This window comes from Nomascus leucogenys, chromosome 6 (genome assembly GCF_006542625.1).
Source record: "Nomascus leucogenys isolate Asia chromosome 6, Asia_NLE_v1, whole genome shotgun sequence".
NCBI lineage: Eukaryota > Metazoa > Chordata > Mammalia > Primates > Hylobatidae > Nomascus > Nomascus leucogenys.
The window spans coordinates 29,383,305-29,403,321 of record NC_044386.1 but is presented as its reverse complement, the minus strand read 5'-3'; the positions used below and the strand labels follow the sequence as shown (position 1 = coordinate 29,403,321).

The 20,017-nt window shown below is 46.3% G+C and overlaps 1 protein-coding gene across 5 annotated transcripts in view; it reads right to left on the bottom strand.

The window, feature by feature from the left end:
* The window catches only part of PDZD2 (PDZ domain containing 2), a 470,684-nt gene that overhangs the window by 248,915 nt on the left and 201,752 nt on the right, over positions 1–20,017 (bottom strand). The window contains exon 1 of one of the 5 annotated variants that reach the window (XM_030813948.1): positions 3,728–4,141. The exons of the other annotated variants lie outside the window; for them this stretch is intronic. The gene's annotated coding sequence lies outside the window, so the exon portion shown is untranslated. Of the gene's footprint in view, positions 1–3,727; positions 4,142–20,017 lie in introns of those variants that run through there. 5 annotated transcript variants of the gene reach the window in all.

Below are 20,017 nucleotides of genomic sequence, written 5' to 3'. Positions count from 1 at the left end.
AGTTCAAGACCAGCCTGGGCAACATGGTGAAACCCCGTCTCTACTAAAGATACAAAAATTAGCTGGGCAAGGTGATGCATGCCTGTGGTACCAGCTACTTGGGAGGCTGAGGCACCAGAATCACTTGAACCTGGGAGGCAGAGGTTGCAGTGAGTTGAAATCATGCCACTGTGCTCCAGCCTGGGCAACAGAGGGAGACTCCATCTCATAAAGAGGAAGGGAGGGAGGGAGGGAGGGAGGAAAAGAGAAACGCAAAAACCTGAAAAGACATCTCAAAAGGCCAACCTTAGGTTCTACAATAGTGATGTTATCAAGCCGCAAATCTTGTGTCTAATTTGTTAGTCCTACGAAGGCAGTCTGGTCCCCAGGCAATAGGGAGATTTGTTTTGGGAAAGGGCTGTAATCATCTTTGTTTCAAAGTTAAACTATAAACTAAGTTCCTCCCAAAGTTAGTTTGGCCTTCACCCAGGAATGAATCAGGACAACCTGGAGTTCAGAAGCAAGATGGAGTCAGATCACATCTCTTTCACTTATCATAGCTGTTCTAAATTTTGCAAAGGAGGTTTCAGTAAGAAAATTCGAGAGTCAATCCATGAGGGTCTACTTCCAATTAATTGGGTGTTCCAGAAGGGAAGGAAGGAATTTTTTTTTTTTTTTTAACTCTAGGAAACTGTCTGGGCATGGTGGCTCATGCCTGTAATCCCAGCACTTTGGGAGGCCAAGACGGGCGGATCACCTGAAGTCAGGAGTTAGAGACCAGCCTGGTCAACATGGTGAAACCCCATCTCTACTAAAAACACACAAGAAAAGGCCAGGTGCGGTGGCTCACACCTGTAATCCTAGCACTGTGGGAGGCCAAGGCAGGCAGATCACCTGAGTTCAGGAGTCCGAGACCAGCCTGGCCAACACAGTGAAATCCCGTCTCTACTAAAAATACAAAAATTAGCTGGGTGTAGTGGTGCATGCCTGTAGTCCCAGTTTCACGGGGGCTGAGGCAGGGGTTGCAGTAAGCTGAGATCGCACCACTGCACTCCAGCCTGGGTGACAGCGAGACACCATCTCCAAAATAAATAAAAATAAAAATACACACACAAAACCAACAAAACTCTAGGCAACTGGTCAGAATGGAAGGGCAGAGTTTCTAGATTGAGAAAGCCCACTGGAAGCCTAGTTAAATGGATGGGAAAAGACTCACACCAAGTCTTATAATGAAACTTCATGACAACAGAGAGACTATTAGAGGAGAACGAGGAAATCCTAAGAGCTTTCAGGAGGGGGATATCCATTCAAAGCATCAGCCTATAGAATGACACCAGACATCTCAATGGCAATTCTGAAATCTAGAAAAGCAATGCTTTCTAACTTCTGAGAGAAAGGGATTTCCAACCTGGAGTTCCTACTCCATGCAACCTGTCAACCTTGGAGGATCTCAGAAAACTTGCCTCCCATGTCCTCTTTCTCAGGAACTTCTGGAAGGTGTGTTTTACCAGCAAAAGAACGTGAAGAAAAAGGAAGATATGGGTTCTAAAACACATGGGATGCTACGTGAGAAATCAGCAAAATGAATTCTCATAACGGTGAGAGGAGGCCCCACAATGATGGATGTGCAACTGGCCTCAAGAGCAGCAAGCGGAGGAGGACAGAGTTCTCGTGAGGGAGGGAGCCAGTTGGCAGTGTGTGCTTGCTAACTAGAAATAAGTGCAAAGAGTTGAAAATGGTTGTCTCTGGGGCACAGAAGTGGAAGTTGAGGCTGAGTGTGGTGACTCATGCCTATGATCGCAGCACTTTGGGAGGCTGAGGCAGGTGGTTTGCTGAGGCAGCCCAAGAATTTGAGACCAGCCAGGGCAACATATAACAAGACCACGCCTCTAGTAAAGAGAAAGAAGTGGATGTTGGTAAGGGCTAAGGTGAGTGAGTACTGTCCCTGGTTTAAGCCTTGTTGACATATTTGACTTTTTAAAGTTATATATATGTATACATATAGTTTTGATAAGGAGGGAAGCGCATGCTGTAAGTCTGATTCCAGAATGAGAATCCAGTAAAATCAGGAAGAACCCACTCTCTGGAAGGCAGAGCAACAAGCACTTGGCCAAACCTCTAGGAAACAGAAGACTTGGTGAAGAAGGCAAAAGGGGAGAGCAGGTAAGCGACCTTGATGTCCCAGGAAACAAGGTGCAATGGACTCATCATTCTCTTCAATGACACCATCCCTAAGTGTGACAGAGATTAGCAGGAACAGAGGCTCAAGGGAAGCGCTACACATGCCAGGTGCGCCGCTGGGAAATTTAGGGACCTGAGAACGCAGAAAGGCAGTTTGGTGACTCGGCTGCTCTTAGACTATCTTTTCTTCACTCTAGATAAGAGAAAGGCTGACAATTACACCCAGCAATGCAGGCTCAGAGAGGCTGAGGGCCCAGATAAGCCTTAAATTCACTTATTCCCGACCGCCATCAACTTTCCCTTTCTTGTTTCTTTTGTTTGTGGCCCGCTTTGAGAACTCTTTTTCTTCCTTAAGACCTGACGCAGGCCTCTTTCCCCAAAGGCCATCCTGTCTGTGAGTCCCGCAGCTGCCCCCAGGGACCTTGGGTTTCACTGAAGATCCTGAAGGATTAACTGTGGGTGGGTCCCGTATCCTCTCAACTCCACTAACATCTCAGCAAAAGGAGCCACCGAGGCCTACAGGTTAGTATTCAATGGCCAGATTAGCAGCTGGGGGTAAGATGAGGCCCTTGCAATTCACCTGCAAAGTTGAATTGAGAGTTACAAAACAGTGTAAGAGTGAAAAGTCTGAAAGTACTATTTTTGTGTGTTTTTAAAGATATTTCTCTATTATTTAGAGTTTATTATACCCCTTATGATAACAAACTCAGCCTGGCCTATTTCTATGAAAAGCATTTGTTTACTGTTTACATTCACAGTCTTTTTCTCCCAGACATGATTCCCAAGATGACAGCTGTAGTTACCGCCTTCTTTCCCTCCATCTCATGAGACAAGACTGACTTCATTTCACTTCTGGTGTTTATAAACTACCTACTAGAGAGGAGCTACAGTACAGAAAATGCCATTCTCTTTCCAAACATCCTGCATCTTTAAATATCTTTGATTTGTGGATCCTATAATCAAAACATTTTAGGAATCAGTGGTGGGGCTGTTGTCCAAGCAGGCTGTTTAGTAATTTGGGGGCAAAGATCTGTCTCCAAAGGCGATCACGACCTCGTGTGAGATCATCCACAGTTCCCGCGGGTAGAGAAGGCAGCTTTGCTCCGCCTCAGTCATTCTGCTGCTAGCGAGGGATGGGGACAGTATGACAGATTGCCCGGGCTGCTGCCATGCCCCCCGCCCCTACCGGGGCTTCAACGGCACAGCCCCCAAGGTTCTGAAACCACCGTGGCTCCGGAGCCCCCTATTACCTGTCCCCTCTGCGCACCCCTTCCCTGCCCGTCACACACACCCGGGGCGCCTCCTTCCGTCAAGCCACTGACAAACAGCTCCAAGTCACTTACTCCTCCCGAGGAACACAAACCGTCTCTCAACACGCAAATCCCCCACTTTAAAAGCAACACACCCCAGTGATCCGGGAGACGAGAAGGGCAGACGCTTAGGTGGCCGCTCCGTGCCTCCGAAGCTGTGGCTAAATCTCCACATTTGTGGATTCAGCCCCAGTCTGCACCCGACCTGGATCAGATCAGGAAACCTGAGGCTTTCGCCTGAGAAGCCGATTTCCTACCTCCAGTTCTGAAGTCACCTTCGGAGGGTTCCTCTCCGGAGCTCCTGGGAGTCTCCGCCGGCAGCAGCTGGGGGCCGGGTAATCCGCTTGCCAGGCCGGGCTCCGCGCCCCCAGGGCAGCTCATTAGCCTAATCACCTGCAGGCGGCCTGGGGGCCTGAGGCGGCTGTCAGCTGCCCTCCTGGAACGCAGCTCCTGCAGGACTTCCCGAGGGCTGCTCTCCGCCGGCTCCAGGTCTGTGGGAGGACCCCCCTCCTCCCTCCGCGCCGCGGTGGAGGAGGTTAGGAAAAGCCTGTAATGCAATCCTAAACTCGGCTCGCCACTCCCCTGCTCACTTGTCAAAACCCCACAGCATTCCAGGATCCCCTCCCCGGTCACTCCCCTCGCCGGGAAAAGGAAACCGCCCTGGGGAGGATTTCAGGGAGTTTGGGGCTTCTCATCCAGACACCTTTGTTTACACCGAGGGCTCAGGAGCTTCCTGGGGCAAACCCGGAGCAGGTTAGAGGAAAAAGCGCCCTACCCTAGACCCTCGCTTGCACCAAAAGTTCTCCCTCCGAGCCACTGCAAGAAGCTCCACCTCCCGACATCAATTCACTTCATGACCACTCCGTTTCATAATACGCGGCAGCCTGGGTTCTTACGGGGGTGGAGCCCCCAGCTAAAATCACAACCATCGCACGGGGCAGGATGTCAGGGAACTTTCCAGAAATCCCCGGTCAGAGCCTTTCTGCTGGAGTAACCAAGGTTAACACCGCTGAATTACAATCACCGGTGACTACACGACTGAAGCATTTCCTTTATACCTTCTCCCGCTCCCCTACCCCTCCCACCTTCTGTGGGGTTCAGTCAACAAGCCCTCCACCAGGAGGCCTGAGTGGGCCTGGGCCCTGCAGCCATAGCTCCAGCTGCAAACTGATGAGGAAGCCCGACCCACGAGGCCGAATTGTTTACATCACACCCACTGAGGCTTCCTGTCTTAAATTAATGGGAACACCAATAAGACAGGAAAAGAGTGTTTGCTTTTCTTAAAGCAGGGGAGGGGGGCTGGCAGCGGGAGGGGGAGTCACCCCACATTTCATTGCTTTTCAAAACTTCAGCTGTATTCTCTTCCATTTTTCCACTCCTGACACTTGTTGAAAAGTAAAAGCGTCGCTGGTGCCAAACCTCAAGCCTTTATGGAACGTCTGCTCAAAACACATTTCACCTGGCTTCAAAAGGCATCCAGGGTGGAGCTCCCAGGGACCTGAGCTAGAGGTATGGGGAGCTCCTGAGGTTGATGGCACCAATCTCAGTGCAAACAAACTCACTCAAGCCCTGGGCCTCCCTCCTGGGACTTGCACAGGCAGGCACACACTCCACTCCTTGGGGTTCATATTAGAGTCACACCCCAGTCCCACTCCACCCCTCTGGCTCTAAGCTCTGGTTGTGGGCATCCAGCAGCCCCTAAAATTAAATGAGCTTTGCAATGGACAGATCTGGTGGAATTTGAAGCAATTAATTATAATGGAGGAGGCAAAAGCAAGCTTCAATTCCAGTACCATTACTGCCACCGGAATGGGTAATTAAAGCCCAGGAGGGGCCAACCCATGTCAAGCCTGGGCTGGAAATCTGCCCACTCTCAGAAGCAGCTCCAGAGCACATAGTAAATAATTATCATCATTACCAGTCCTGGAATTACCCCTAGTTGCTTCATTCAGGTCGGCACAACAGCCAACCCAGAAACAGGCAAGGAGTGTCAGGTCATGGTATTCCTCCTTTGGAAGAATCAAAAGGAAACAGAACCCCAGGATAAGATTTATTTCAAGAAGGTTTGGGTACTGCAACCAACAATACCTCATGGAGTTTAGGAGAACACTACATGTGCCCAGTGAGAACAAGCTTTGTAGGCCAGTCCTCCAAACATTGCAATTCCTGGGTCAAAGCAAATTAGGCTGATGATTTCAGAAAAAGCCAAGGGTATTAGAACTCTCTAACACAAAGTGTCTGGCTTACACATATTATAAGGGTCTCAGTGAATGTTGGCTCCTCCCCCTTCCCTTTTCCCACTCTTCTGCCAAGAAGTGGTAGTCTTTCATTAGCATCCTATATGTTTTATGGGAATTAAATTCAAATTGAATAATTTTCTACTAATAATTTGAGAAGTGCTCCTTTGCCTCCTTTCTGAGTGTTTTTTCCACAACAGTTTCCCAATGTTTTAGCTTCTTTCTCCACTCCTTCAATCCAGGTACATAATTAATGATGTGTACATCAATGCTGTTTAAAGTAAATGTATGGGCCAAGCGCAGTGGCTCATGCCTGTAATCCCAACACTTTGGGAGGTCGAGGTGGGTGGATCACTTTTGGTCAGGAGTTAGAGACCAGCCTGACCAACAGGGTGAAACCCCATCTCTGCTAAAAGTACAAAAATTAGCTGAGTGTGGTGGTGGGCGCCTGTAATCCCAGCTACTCAGGAGGCTGAGGCAGGAGAATTGCTTAAACCCGGAAGGCGGAGGTTGCATTGAGCCAAGATCCCATCACTGCACTCCAGCCTGGGCTACAGAGTGAGACTCCAACTCAAAAAAATAAAATAAATACATAATAAAGTCCAGGCACGCGGTGGCTCATACCTGTAATCCCAACACTCTGGGAGGCCGAGGCGGGTGGATCACTTGAGGTCAGGAGTTCGAGAGTAGCCTGGCCAACATGGTGAAACCCCATCTCCATTAAAAATACAAAAATCAGGCCGGGCGCGGTGGCTCACGCTTGTAATCCCAGCACTTTGGGAGGCCGAGGCGGGCGGATCACGAGGTTAGGAGATCGAGACCACGGTGAAACCCCGTCTCTACTAAAAAATACAAAAAATTAGCCGGGCATGGTGGTGGGCACCTGTAGTCCCAGCTACTCGGAGAGGCTGAGGCAGGAGAATGGCATGAACCCGGAGGCGGAGCTTGCAGTGAGCCGAGATTGCGCCACTGCACTCCAGCCCGGGCGACAGAGCGAGACTCCGTCTCAAAAAAAAAAAAAAAAAAAATACAAAAATCAGCCAGGCGTGGTGGCACGCGCCTGTGGTCCCAGCTACTCTACTTGGGAGGCTGAGGAAAGACAATCGCTTGAACCCAGGAGGTGGAGGTTGCATTGAGCTGAGATTGCACCACTGCACTCCAGCCTGGGCGACGGAGCAATGCTTAGTCTCAAAAATAAATAAATACATACATAAATAAATAAATGAATAATAAAATAAATGTATGGTTTTAAGTATAATGCAAAGAAATATTCTGCCCCCGTCCCCATCTTTGTTGCCTCAGCTCAGTCTAGGGCGTGTAAGTGCTGGGAATTGAAAATGGGACCACACGCCAGACGCGGTGGCTCACGCCTGTGATCCCAGCACTTTGGGAGGCCGAGGCGGGCGGATCACGAGGTCAGGAGCTCAAGACCAGCCTGCCCAACATGGTGAAACCCCGTCTCTACTAAAAACATAAAAATTAGCCAGGCATGGTGGTGGGTACCTATAATCCCAGCTACTCAGGAGGCTGAGGCACGAGAAATCACTTCAACCCGGGAGGTGGAGGTTGCATTGAGCCGAGATCCCACCACTGCACTTCAGCCTGGGCGAGAGAGCAAGACTCTATCTCAGGGAAAAAAAAAATGTGACCACATCTGCATAATACCTTAATTTCAGGAAAGCTTTTGCATGCATATGCCATTCTCATCAGCAGGCCAGAAAGATATGATCTGGTGTGTCTTTTCCCTAACGGAGGTTTCACTGCTAACTGGAAAAGAGATCAATGGCCCAGTAAACAAAGGAGTGCTTAGCATGTGGTCTACGATTTTGTCTTGGGTCTGGTTTAAATAATACTTGAAATTGCTATATGCACACCCACAGTCTACAAATAACATTAATTTGAGTGGGAACTGCTGATACGTTAAGAGAATCCAAAGTAGCTTCCACACATTAAGGAAATGGTTCATTAAAAACAGTTTAGAGTTCAGCATGATGGCTGATTTCAAAGTGGTATCCTCAGGGGTGATGATCAAAATGACAGGCACAAATGGGGCTTAATGTCTAGATTCAAGAAAAACTGACAAAGAGGTGAGGATCACAGCAGATCATGCATTTAATAGGAATCTGCATGTTGCACTGATAAGAAATAGGCAATGCAGTGCTGGGGTGAATTCACGCTGGTGGGAGTTTGACGGGAAAGGGAAGTGCCCCCCTTCTCCCCACCCCATAATAAAGAATTTGACAGCAGACAGACTCTTACTGGTGGGTGGGGGGAGGGGGGGTATGTCCAATCTGATGCCTCTTATTGTAAGGAAGATGTGGAGACACTGGAAAGGTTCCAAAGGGGAACCTAAATGATTAAAGAGACAGAAAATAGAACTTAGGAGGGGAAGTTAAAGGATTTGGAGTTGTTTAGTCTAGAGTGAAAAAAAAGTGCCTAAAGGCAAACTTAACAGCCTTTTCCTACTTGAAGGGTTATTATAAAGAGGATACCGACCAGCTGTTCATCTCTACAGAGGACTTAAGAGGTAAGAGACTCAAAATACAACTTTAGAATTTGGGAGGCCGGGCACAGTGGCTCACTCCTGTAATCCCAGCACTTTGGAAGCCCGAGGCGGGCAGATCACGAGGTCAGGAGATCGAGACCATCCTGGCTAACACGGTGAAACTCCGTCTCTACTAAAAATACAGAAAATTAGCCAGGCATGGTGGCATGCGCCTGTAGTCCCAGCTACTCGGGAGGCTGAGGCACAAGAATCGCTTGAATCCCGGAGGCAGAGGTTGCAGTGAGACGAGATGGCGCCACTGTACTCCAGCCTGGGTGACAGAGCAAGACTCCGTCTCAAAAAAAAAAAAAAAAAAAAGAATTTGGGTACAATGTAAAGACGACTTGCTTAATCCTAATGGTAACTGACTTCACCTTAGGATAGTCTCATCCGATAACACTGTGCAATCTCCATCTATCAGACTCCAACCTAAGTGATAGTTTTGCATGTTTAAGCAGAAGTGAGGCTAGAAAACTCTTTCTATTCCCTTCTAGAACTACAGCGTTCCACTGTTATTCCATCATATGTGAGAGTAAAGATCCTGAACCTTTGTGTTCCCTAACTCACAAACAAGGTGCCAGGAGAATGTAATGTTCTCTCAAAACATCGGACCTTTGTTTTCTTTACTGGGATGGGCATCGCTAAAAATATGCCCAACTGTGGACATTGACTAGATGATAAGTATATGTATGTATATGTATGTATATATACTTATCATCTAGTCAATGTCCACAGTATATATACACACACACACACACACACACACACACAGAGACAGAGAGAGAGAGAGAGAGATGGAGTCTCGCTCTGTCACCGAAGTTGGAGTGCAATGGCGCAATCTCGGCTCAATGCAAACTCTGCCTCCCAGGTTCAAGCAATTCTCCTGCCTCAGCCTCCATAGTAGCTGGGATTACAGGCGCACGCCACCACACTTGGCTAATTTTTGTATTTTTAGTACAGACAGAGTTTCACCATGTTGGTCAGGCAGATCTCAAACTCCTGACCTCGAGTGATCCACCCACCTCGGCCTCCCAAAGTGCTAGGATTACAGGTGTGAGCCACCGCGCCCAGCCTGGTAAGTGTATTTCATAGCTTCGTGCCTGTTCTGTGTACAGGATGTATTGCTTTTTAATGGGTTTAAATAATTAGTTGATGATGATAATGAAATAATAGCTATGACTTATTAAGCTCTTACTATAATTATATTGGGCACCGTGCTAAGTATTTTATGTAGATTATCTCATTTTTTTTTGCAGTAGCACTGTGAAGTGGGTATAATTATTAGTCTTATTCTAACACAAGGAAACTGAGTCACAAAGAGGTTAAGTAACACGGCTAATAAATGTTGGAGTCCTAATTCAAACCCATTTGGTGTGACTCAAAAGGGTGTGCTTAATCATTACACCACTGCCTCTTATCATTAGGTATTTTTAGCTATTCAGAGGGAGGAACATTGCAAAAAGACGCATTCATGCTTATTGGCCAAACTGATTGAAAAGCAAGCTTTACACAGGTTTACACTGCCTGGGGAAATAATCATCTTCTCCCAGCAAAACAGAGGAAGGGAAGGACCAAGTTCATTTTCTGAGATGAGTCTCGCTCTGTCACCCAGGCTGGAGTGCAGTGGCGAGATCTCAGTTCACTGCAAGCTCCACCTCCCGGGTTCACGCCATTCTCCTGCCTCAGCCTCCCGAGTAGCTGGGACTACAGGCGCCCACCACCACGCCCGGCTAATTTTTTGTATTTTTAGTAGAGACGGGGTTTCACCGTGTTAGCCAGGATGGTCTCAATCTCCTAATCTCGTGATCCACCTGCCTAGGCCTCCCAAAGTGCTGGGATTACAGGTGTGAGCCACCGTGCCTGGCCCATTTTCCTTTCTTTTCTTTTTTTTTGACAGAGTCTCGCTCTGTCACCCAGGCTGGAGTGCAATGGCACAATCTTGGCTCACTGCAACCTCCGCCTCCCTGGTTCAAGCAATTCTGCCTCAGCCTCCCAAGTAGCTGGGATTACAGGTGCCTGCCACCACACCTGGCTGGTTTTTGTATTTTTAGTAGAGACAGGGTTTCACCATATTAGCCAGGCTGGTCTCAAACTCCTGACCTCAGGTGATCTGCCCGCCTCAGCCTCCTAAAGTGCTGGGATTACAGAAGTGAGCCACGGCACCTGGCCCCAAGTTCACTTTCTGATAGGGAGGGTGCATTGCTGTCTCCCACAAAGCTGAAGAATTCAAATCAAGGTTCACCTTTATACATTTAGTTATTTTCAGCTATAATGTAACTTCGCATACAGTAGGTGTGACTGTGGAATGAATGAATACAAATGCTTCTTGACTGTGATGCCTTAAGACACATGAACTGAAATGAGGTTTTCCAGCATGGTGGTCAAGGCTCTGGTCGGTCATTTCCTTTTTCTTTTTCTTCAGCTGCTTAGTCAATAAGTTGATTGTCTTTATCTGAAAAATCTTCATAGAAAATTGTTTGGTTTAGGTCTTAGCAGCGCCCGCTCCTGAGCTCTGAGGAAGCTTGCCTACTTTTGAGCTACCTGTTCTTTCTTCTGGGCAAGGGACATTTTGGGATAGTTCCACCTCTGCTTTTCAACTTCTTTCTTGGGCTTCTTCTCCTCATAGATCAGATTCTCTTGCATAGCAGCATGAGCCTTCTTATACGTCCCCATCATGTCTGGAGTTATGCTGTTCTTTATGTGTTGAGAGAACGGTTTCTGGTAAGCATCTTCATTTTCCATTAGGTAGCACATGTAATCTGCAACATTCTGACACACGATGTGCTTCCAATGCATTAACTTCTGCATTAAGTTCCTTGCTTTCAGAATCGTAACCAGGGAATCGTCTGGTACTGCAAGGGACAGCAAGCCTCCATTCACAGCTTCCTTCAGGGCCTCCAAAACTGTATTGTCAGTGGTAGTTCTGGCAAGGCCTGCATCCAAATAGCAGGTAAAGGCACCTGGCTGGCCATCAATGCTTTCCACATTGTATTCATCTCCAGTCACCTCCACTTGGCCTTCCTAGATCTTGCCCATGCCAAACCTACTGAAAAGCCTGCGAGCCAGCAGCAGGCCAGTACAATATGCTGCAGCAGAATTTGTCAGCCAACCTTCACACCAAATTTTGGCAGTGTGTGCATAAGCTGTGCAGACTATCATATCCCCTTCTACATGGGCATAAGCAATCTGACAAATGATATCTCTGTTACGCGAACTCTCATCCTGTATTTGGGTGTGTTGCACTTATTTTTATCCTCTATCACCAAGCGTTTCTTAGCATAGTAATCAGTTTTACCCTCTTGTCATCTTCTAAATTTCATTTGGTATCTTTTAAAGTAGGCCTTATTCCTGACAACTTTAACAAACCCCACCCTACAGAACAGAGACTCATGTCACAGCTCAGCACAGACCTCTGGCTGGTCATTTCTGTGGGCCTCTTATCAGATGTCCCCAAAGAGCCTTACAATCCAATGTTTCCTTCAATTCAGTATCTATGAGACAGCATATGGATGGGTCACATATTTCCCCAATGTCAACTACTTTTAGATCAAGACAAGATTTTTAACGAGGTTTATTGAGTGCTGTTGTATATCAACAATAGATGATTCATGAGTGAAACAGACAGCAAAATGATTTTTAGAAAGGCAAGTGAACCAGACACAAACAAAAAATAAAAAGCCTTGATCCAAATTACTTTAAAGGACAGATATTTTCCCATTAGGACAATTTATCCTGAATCTGTAAACAGAGAGGAGCATGATTATACAAGTGTTTGCTAACAGATCTAAACCTTATGCAGCTGTAAAAAGCTGAAGAGAGGAAGAAAGCGGAAATTCCCAGGAGAAGATCCCTGACCACATCCAGGGCCACCAGCTCTCCACAAACACAAGGCCCAGCAATGGCACCAAGCAAAGCACGAGAAGAAACCTCAGGATTCTGACACAATCCACAAATATAACTTTGAATTGTCCTGAAACTAAACAATGACAATTCTATCCAATCAACTTTCAGCTGACACACAGACGGGGTGGTGACTTATTGGTGTTCCAGATGTAGTTAATGGAAACATGATGCCCAGAATTAAAAAGGTATTCAGTAAATGTTGATTGAATGGATGGATGAGTGAATGACGTCTGAACAGATGTCCATGTCTCTTTCCCTCTTTGCAGCTCTGTTGGGGAGATGTTCTCAATGCTTCAAACCTGGCCAGGCGTGATGGCTCACGCCTCTAATCCCAGCACTTTGGGAGGCTGAGGTGGGCGGATCACCTGAAGTCAGGAGTTCAAGACCAGCCTGGCCAACATGGTGAAACCTTGTCTCTACTAAAAATAAAAAAAATTAGCTGGGTGCAGTGGTGCACGCCTGTAATCCCAGCTACTTGGGAGGCTGAGGCAGGAGAATCACTTGAACCCGGGAGGCAGAGGTTGCAGTGAGGCGAGATTGCGCCACTGAACTCCAGCCTGGGCAACAGAGTGAGACTCTGTCTCAAAGGAAAAAATCAACCAACCAAACAAACAAACTGCTTCAAACCCAAAGCCACCACAGAGGGGCTGAACCATTTGACATAGTTCTCCAGGAACAGAACAGTTCATGGAACCAGAGACTGGTTTCTGATCCAAAGGTATACTAATTTGTGATCTTCCAGTGCACACAAGAAGGGGGATTGTGGTACCTATGGAGCATCTTTGCAGGCCTTGATTCAAAAGCTGCCATTATTTACAATATAGATTCTAAACTCTATTTGAAGTCCAACAGAACCAAGTACTAAGTAGCTAGCATCTATTGAACACATACAGGATGCCAAGACCTGTTCTAAGCCTTTTACATATTAGGTCATTAAATCCTTATTACAATCTTAGAATATGTACTATTATTAGAGCAACCCATTTTACAGGCAATGAAACTGGACAAGATTACCTAAGTAGCTCGTGGTCACACAACTAATAAGTAGAGGAGCTGGAACTGACAGTCTATCTGGAACCAGTGCTTACTCTTAACTGCTACCCAGTGCTGTGTGTCTGGATCTTACTTTCTGCCACTTCTCTGCACAAACTCACTGTTTGCCCACAAATATGGAAAGAACATTCTAATCTCTGCAGGACATGTTCCCTGACCTCCCTCCCACTGTTACCTCTCTCTTCTGAGTGCTCACATCACTCATTCTCCAGGGAACACACTGAAACTTACTTGGTTCACATCACACCTCTCCAAATAGCTCTGAAGTTCCTTTGGTGTTGGAACTGTGTGTTATATGGCAGTGTGGAGATGAGGTAGTGGAATAAGAAAGACCTAGGTTTAAAGTCCAAATCCCATAATGATTATCCGTGAGATTCTGGGTAAGTCATTTGACATTTCCTGTCCTTATATTTAAACCATCTAGCTTAAGGGCTTGTTGAGGAGGAGAGGCTGAGTGTCTAGGATGATGCCTGATATTGTAAGCCAGTGATTCTCAATCAGGTATTTTACACACCCTTCCCCTACCCCCGCAGGGACATTTGGCAATGTCTGGAGATGTTTGATAGTCTGATTGCTCACTGGCATCTGACAGAGAGAGAGAAAGAGAAAATTCTTCTCATCTCCCATTCTTCTGACGTGGTAACAATATCTTCTTCCATTTCTACCTTTCACAGTCTCGAAAACATGAATAATTTGTGTGCAGTTGTATATGAGAAAATGTACAACTGAACTGTAGTCTCCAGTCATCTTGAAGCATCTCTGGGAGATGTCCTGAACTAAACTACCTGCCCACGCTGTGCATAACAAGACAGGTTCTTTCTTACCTTGGGCCTCTGAACATACTGAAGCTGAAGTTGTCCTTCCCACTCTAACCACTATCAACTGCCAATTCCTACTCACCTCTCAGGACTCAGCTTAGATAGCACTTTCTCCAGGGAGAAGGTGACCCCTTCCCTAGAACATATTCAGGGCCCTCCTTTGTGCCCAAGTGGCATCCCCACTGCCCATCCATCTGTCTGCTTACCCTTGTAGACGTTAAGCTCTTATAGGGAAAGGTGACGTGGACTGACACTGTTTTATTCCCAGGGCCTAGCACTGTGCCTAGCATATACAGGTGCCCAATAAATATTTGTTGAACAAATGAGTATAAATCAAGAGACTCAAATGCATTCATTCCTGCAACTGCTTACTGAATGCCTACTATAAATCGGGTACAGAACTAGGCAATGGGAAAACAACTATTTGTACTCTAATATTAACAACAACAACAGTAAAAGAATCACAGTTAATGTTGATTGGACATTAACTATGTCCCAGTCATCATGCTTTTTTTTTTTTTTTTTTTTTTTTGAGACAGAGTCTTGCTCTGTCACCCAGGCTGGAGTGCAGTGGTGCAATCTCGGCTCACTGCAAGCTCCGCCTCCCGGGTTCACGCCATTCTCCCGCCTCGGCCTCCCGAGTAGCTGGGACTACAGGCATCTGCCACCACACCTAGCTAATTTTTTTGTACTTTTAGGAGAGACGGGTTTTCACAGTGTTAGCCAGGAGGGTCTTGATCTCCTGACCTTGTGATCTGCCCGCCTTGGCCTCCCAAAATGCTGGGATTACAGGCGTGAGCCACCGTGCCCAGCCAGCATCATGCTTTTAAATTTGCTTTTAATCGTCCCCCAAAAGCCCATGTGGCAGACACTATTATTCCCATTGTACAGATGAAGAAAGACATCAGTTCACTCACACAGCCCTTAATGAGAAAAAAATCTTTGACACTTAAGTTCCCAGACATCCATTTACATGGACTAAACTCACACCAAGAAAAGACGATCTGTGAATTCACTCATGAACTTTTCTGATGGCCATCACCTTGCCTGGAATGTCCCTACTGACTCTTTATATTTTTTGAAAATCACTTTAAAATATTTTGGGCTGGGCGCAGTGGCTCACGCTTGTGATCCGAGCACTTTGGGAGGCCAAGGCGGGCAGATAGCTTGAGGTCAGGAGTACGAGACCAGCCTAGCCAACATAGTGAAATCCTGTCTCTATTAAAAATACAAAAATTAGCCGGGGCATGGTGGCAGATGCCTGTAATCCCAGGTACTCAGGAGGCTGAGACAGGAGAATTGCTTGAACCCGGGAGGCAGAGATAACAGGGAGCCGAGATCGCACCATTGCCTGGGATTACACTCCAGCCTGGGCAACAAGAGTGAAACTTCATCTCAAAACAGAAGAGAGAGAAAGAGAGAGAGAGAGAGAGAGAAAGAGATGACACTGAATTCCAGGAGGAGTGCATCCCAGAAGGCCAGCTGGGCAGAGGTGGAAAGAGGGGTGAGGAAGCTGTCACATGAATCCAGGCAGGAAAAGATGGTGCCTAGCCAAAGTGACTCACTTTGTCACTTCCCTTTTGTCAAATAAACTCCAGAGTTGCTCTGTGTACGGGCTCTCTCCTTCTGCTAGATTGTCAATCCCTTGAGGGCAGATATTGGAATTCACTCATCTCTGGATCCTCAGAGGCCGCAGGTGATAAAGTTCTCAGTAAAGGGTTGGCTGGTACATGTTGAACAACAGAATTCCTTATGTACAAAAATCATTTCCTTTTGCTAGATTCCTCACCACTAGGCCCCCATCCTCACCCCTTCCACATCCTCTCTGCCATTGCTGCCTGCAGCAATTTCTTTTCACCAATTACTGTACTCCTTTTACCCTGAGTTGCTCCAAGGTATACAGTGCCGCTCACCTCCCTTCATACAAAGCACAGACTTTCATTCTAGTTTTCACAGCCCCCTAAATATCTTACATGGCCCTTTCCTCCCACTGTCGCCCAGCTTATTCCACTATTCCAGACAGTCAAGACCTGGGCTTGGCTTAAAGAGCCCCCTTCCCAAACATCTTGAAAGTTTTCCAGTGGTGATCTCACTTGTGTAGAGTGGCTACTCCCTCCCATCTGATATCCTAAGTCTACTTCATTATTTATTTTATTTTAGAAAACACAATATTTTATTGTTTTATTTGAAAATAAAATAAAACAGGCCGGGTACAGTGGCTCACACCTGTAATCCCAGCACTTAGGTAGGCCAAGGCGGGCGAATCATCTGAGGTCGGGAGTTTGAGAACAGTCTGGCCAACATGGTGAAACCCCATGTCTACTAAAAATACAGAAATTAGCTGGGCATGGTGGCACATGCCTGTAATCCCAGCTACTGAGGAGGCTGAGGCAGGAGAATCGCTTGAAACAGGGAGGAAGAGGTTGCAGTGAGCTGAGATCACGCCACTGCACCCCAGCCTGGGTAACAGAGTGAGCCTATGTCTCAAAATAAAAATAAAATAAAGTAAAATAAAATAAAACAGTCCCCCCATCTGCAAGAAGCATTCACAAACTCCTACTAACTGGATACAGAATCTTACCCAACCTTAATCCCATTAATACGTATTCCTGTCAATTGCATAGGATGACGATTTTTCCATGGTTTCTCTTCAAAGGCATAAGACAAAAGCACCCTTGCCTGTACCTGCTCCATCTTCCCTGACACGGTTTGGCTGTGTCCCCACCCAAATCTCATCTCAAAATGTACTCCCCATGTGTCAGAGGAGGGAAACTTGTGGGAGGTGATTGGATCGTGGGGGTGGTTCCCCCATGCTGTTCTCGTGATAGTGAGTGAGTTCTCCTGAAATCTGATGGTGTAAAACACAAGGGGCTCTTCCCCCTTCGCTCTTTTTCCTGGCGCCTTGTGAAGAAGGTACTTGCTTCTCCTTTGCCTTCCGCCATGATTGTACATTTCCTGCACTCCCCCCACCAGCCACGCAGAACTGTGAGTCAATTAAACCTCTTTCCTTTATAAGTTACCCAGTCTCGGGTATTTCTTTATAGCAGTGTGAAAACGGACTAATACATTCCTCTTGCCCTGTTCCTTGCACCAAAGAAACTTGTTCCTGCTCACAGAGGTCTTCTGCTTTGACCTATCCCTGAGAACTGGGCACTGGGCAATGTAAACTCAGAAGCAGAAAATCAATTACAGCCATTGCTCACCTCTAGCCCGGGTCCACACCCGTCCCTGCCAGATGGTTTTATAATAGTGAGTGCTGTGTTACCATGAAGGGCCTTCTATAAAGGAGAGTTGAAGCTGAATAGTATCCCAGAGGCTGTTCCTTTCCCCTGCAAACCTTCATCTAGCAGGGGCTGGTGCCTTTCCTTACACAGGTTTATACTAACATTGCCAGATAAAATACAGGAGACCCAGTTAAATTTGAATCACAGATGAAAAATGAGTAATTATTTTACTCTAAGTAGATCCCAAAAATCACATGGAATTTTTCATTTGCTAAATCTGACAATCTTATTTTATAACAACCAAGTCCTTACCACTTGGTCTTGACAAAAATCATTTCTATACTCAGTAATAGGTAAATATACGGAAAACAAAACATATGCACATTGTTAAAAATTGAGAAGCTTGAAGATATTCCTTTATGGTCTCTGTTTCTCACTCTGACGGACATCTGCTTCCAAGAATAGGTTTCTAATCATTTTCTTTATAGCTGACTTGAAGTCCCTCACCTTTGCCTAACATCTCTCACTCCGTTTATAATTCTCTTCTCATGATCATTCTTTTTGCATCATTAAGTTCAACCACTTTGACCCTTCTTCCCTTCCCAAGCAATTACCCATTCAATTGAGCGCATCACCTAGACTTGCTCTCTTATAATGATATATCAAAATGTCTCCTCTTTACAAGTCAATGAACCACATTCAGGAAACACTGAATTGAGGGTAGGTAGCTCCCTCAATTCTTCCAAATTGACCTCAAGGATCAGATGCCCCTTCCTAATTATTCCATGTTCTCCAACTCTAGGAAATCCTCCAGAAAAGCAACTTTAGGACTCCAGCCTCAGTTCTGATCTTATCTGGCCCACCACTGTTCTCCATCAGCTGAAAAAGCTCCTAGTTGGGAAAAGCAAAGGACCAGATAGAACCTTGAATAATTTTCTCACAAATGAAAAACGTGGCTTCCTCTCCAGGCATTAGGGGCCATCTCAAAAGCCATGTTGTTTACATGTGGTGCTGTACAAAAGGCCCACCTCACTTTAACCCCGAGGAGGGTGGAGTTTAGCCCATTTATAAATGCATGTCTGCAGGGAAAGGGTATGAAGCGGAACTGTGACCCTGTTATGACTGCTTTCCAGTTTACACATGGAGCAATGTGGGGGAGACTCGGAACCAGGGTAGCAAGCAAGATCTGGTGGAAACTTGGGCAGGCTGGTTAACGTGGAATGAAGGACATGATGAGATCAAGAAAAAGTTGTTAATGGCTGGACGTGGTGGCTCATGCCTGTAATCCCAGCACTTTGGGAGGCTAAGGCAGGCAGACACTTGAGGTCAGGAATCTGAGACCAGCCTGGCCAACATGGTGAAACCCCATCTCTACTAAAAAATACAAAAATTAGCCGGGCATTGTGGCGGGAACCTGTAATCCCAGCTACGTGGGAGGCTGAGGCAGGAGAGCTGCTTGAACTCAGGAGGTGGAGGTTGCAGTGAGCCGAAATTGTGCCACTGCACTGCAGCCTGGGTGACACAGCAAGACTCCATCTAAAAAAAAAAAAAAAAAAAAAGAAAGAAAAAGTTGTTGTTAATATGCCCAGGGTGGGAAAACACTTTGGATTACCACAGTCATGAAGAATATCATTAAAAACAAGGGTGATAGGCTGGGCATGGTGGCTCACGCCTGTAATCTCAGCATTTTGGGAGGCCGAGGCGGGTGGATCACCTGAGGTCAGGAGTTCGAGACCAGCCTGACCAACATGGTGAAACCCTGTTTCTACTAAAAATACAAAATTAGCTGGGTGTGGTGGTGCGTGCCTGTAATCACAGCTACTCGGGCGGCTGAGACAGGAGAATCACTTGAACTCAGGAGGCAGAGGTGGCAGTGAGCCGAGATCGCACCATTGCACTCCAGCCTGGGCAACAAAAGCAAAACTCCGTCTCAAAAAGAAAAAAAAAAAAGGGGGTGGTAAAAAAACAAAAACTTTCATTATTATTGGTTTATAGTAACTAGTAATGAAAGTATTAGTAATTAGTCATAAAAGTATCAGTACATAGTCACAAAAGACTTCTATACCTTCTTAAATTCCTGTCATATTGTTAGTATTATCATCACTTTTATCTGGCTATCACTTCATCCCACAAGGAAGGAATGATAGATATTATTTTACCCACTCCACAAGTGATAAAACTGTGAAAAGGATGTGGGAACTTCCAGGAACCCAGGTTTCTTGACTTCTGGTCCAGGGGCCTTCCCCGCCTAGCAGATAGCAGTTGCTCTATTAGGAACCAGCCAGATTCGGGCCAGGAAACTGCTTTCAGACTTAATCCAATGCCTTTGGAAGGCTGTGCGGTTGACTGGGGATGGGCTGTGTCGGAATGAGCGGCCGGGTGAGAAGAACAGAGCCCGTGGAGCCAGGAGGCCTGGATTTAGATCTCAGCCCTCCTTTATCAGCCTGGATTCTCTCGTCTGTAACTGGGGATAATGACAATTACCTCGCAGAGGTGTTGTGAGCTAGAATGAGCTGGCACGTAACTGTAAGTGTGCATAAACATTATATTAACAATGACTGTAATTGTAGGTTCAGGATTCTAACTTGTGTAGAAGAGTTCAAATATATGCAAATCCCCGCTAAGACAGGGATGAAATGGAGGAGAACTGGTAGTTTTTCAAAGCTACAAAAAGGCTTATCAAGCTATATGTGTTTTTAAAGTGACAAGAGAAAGTTACAAATTAACGGCTCACCTTCATTAAGTGTTCATGGGGTGTCAGCACCTG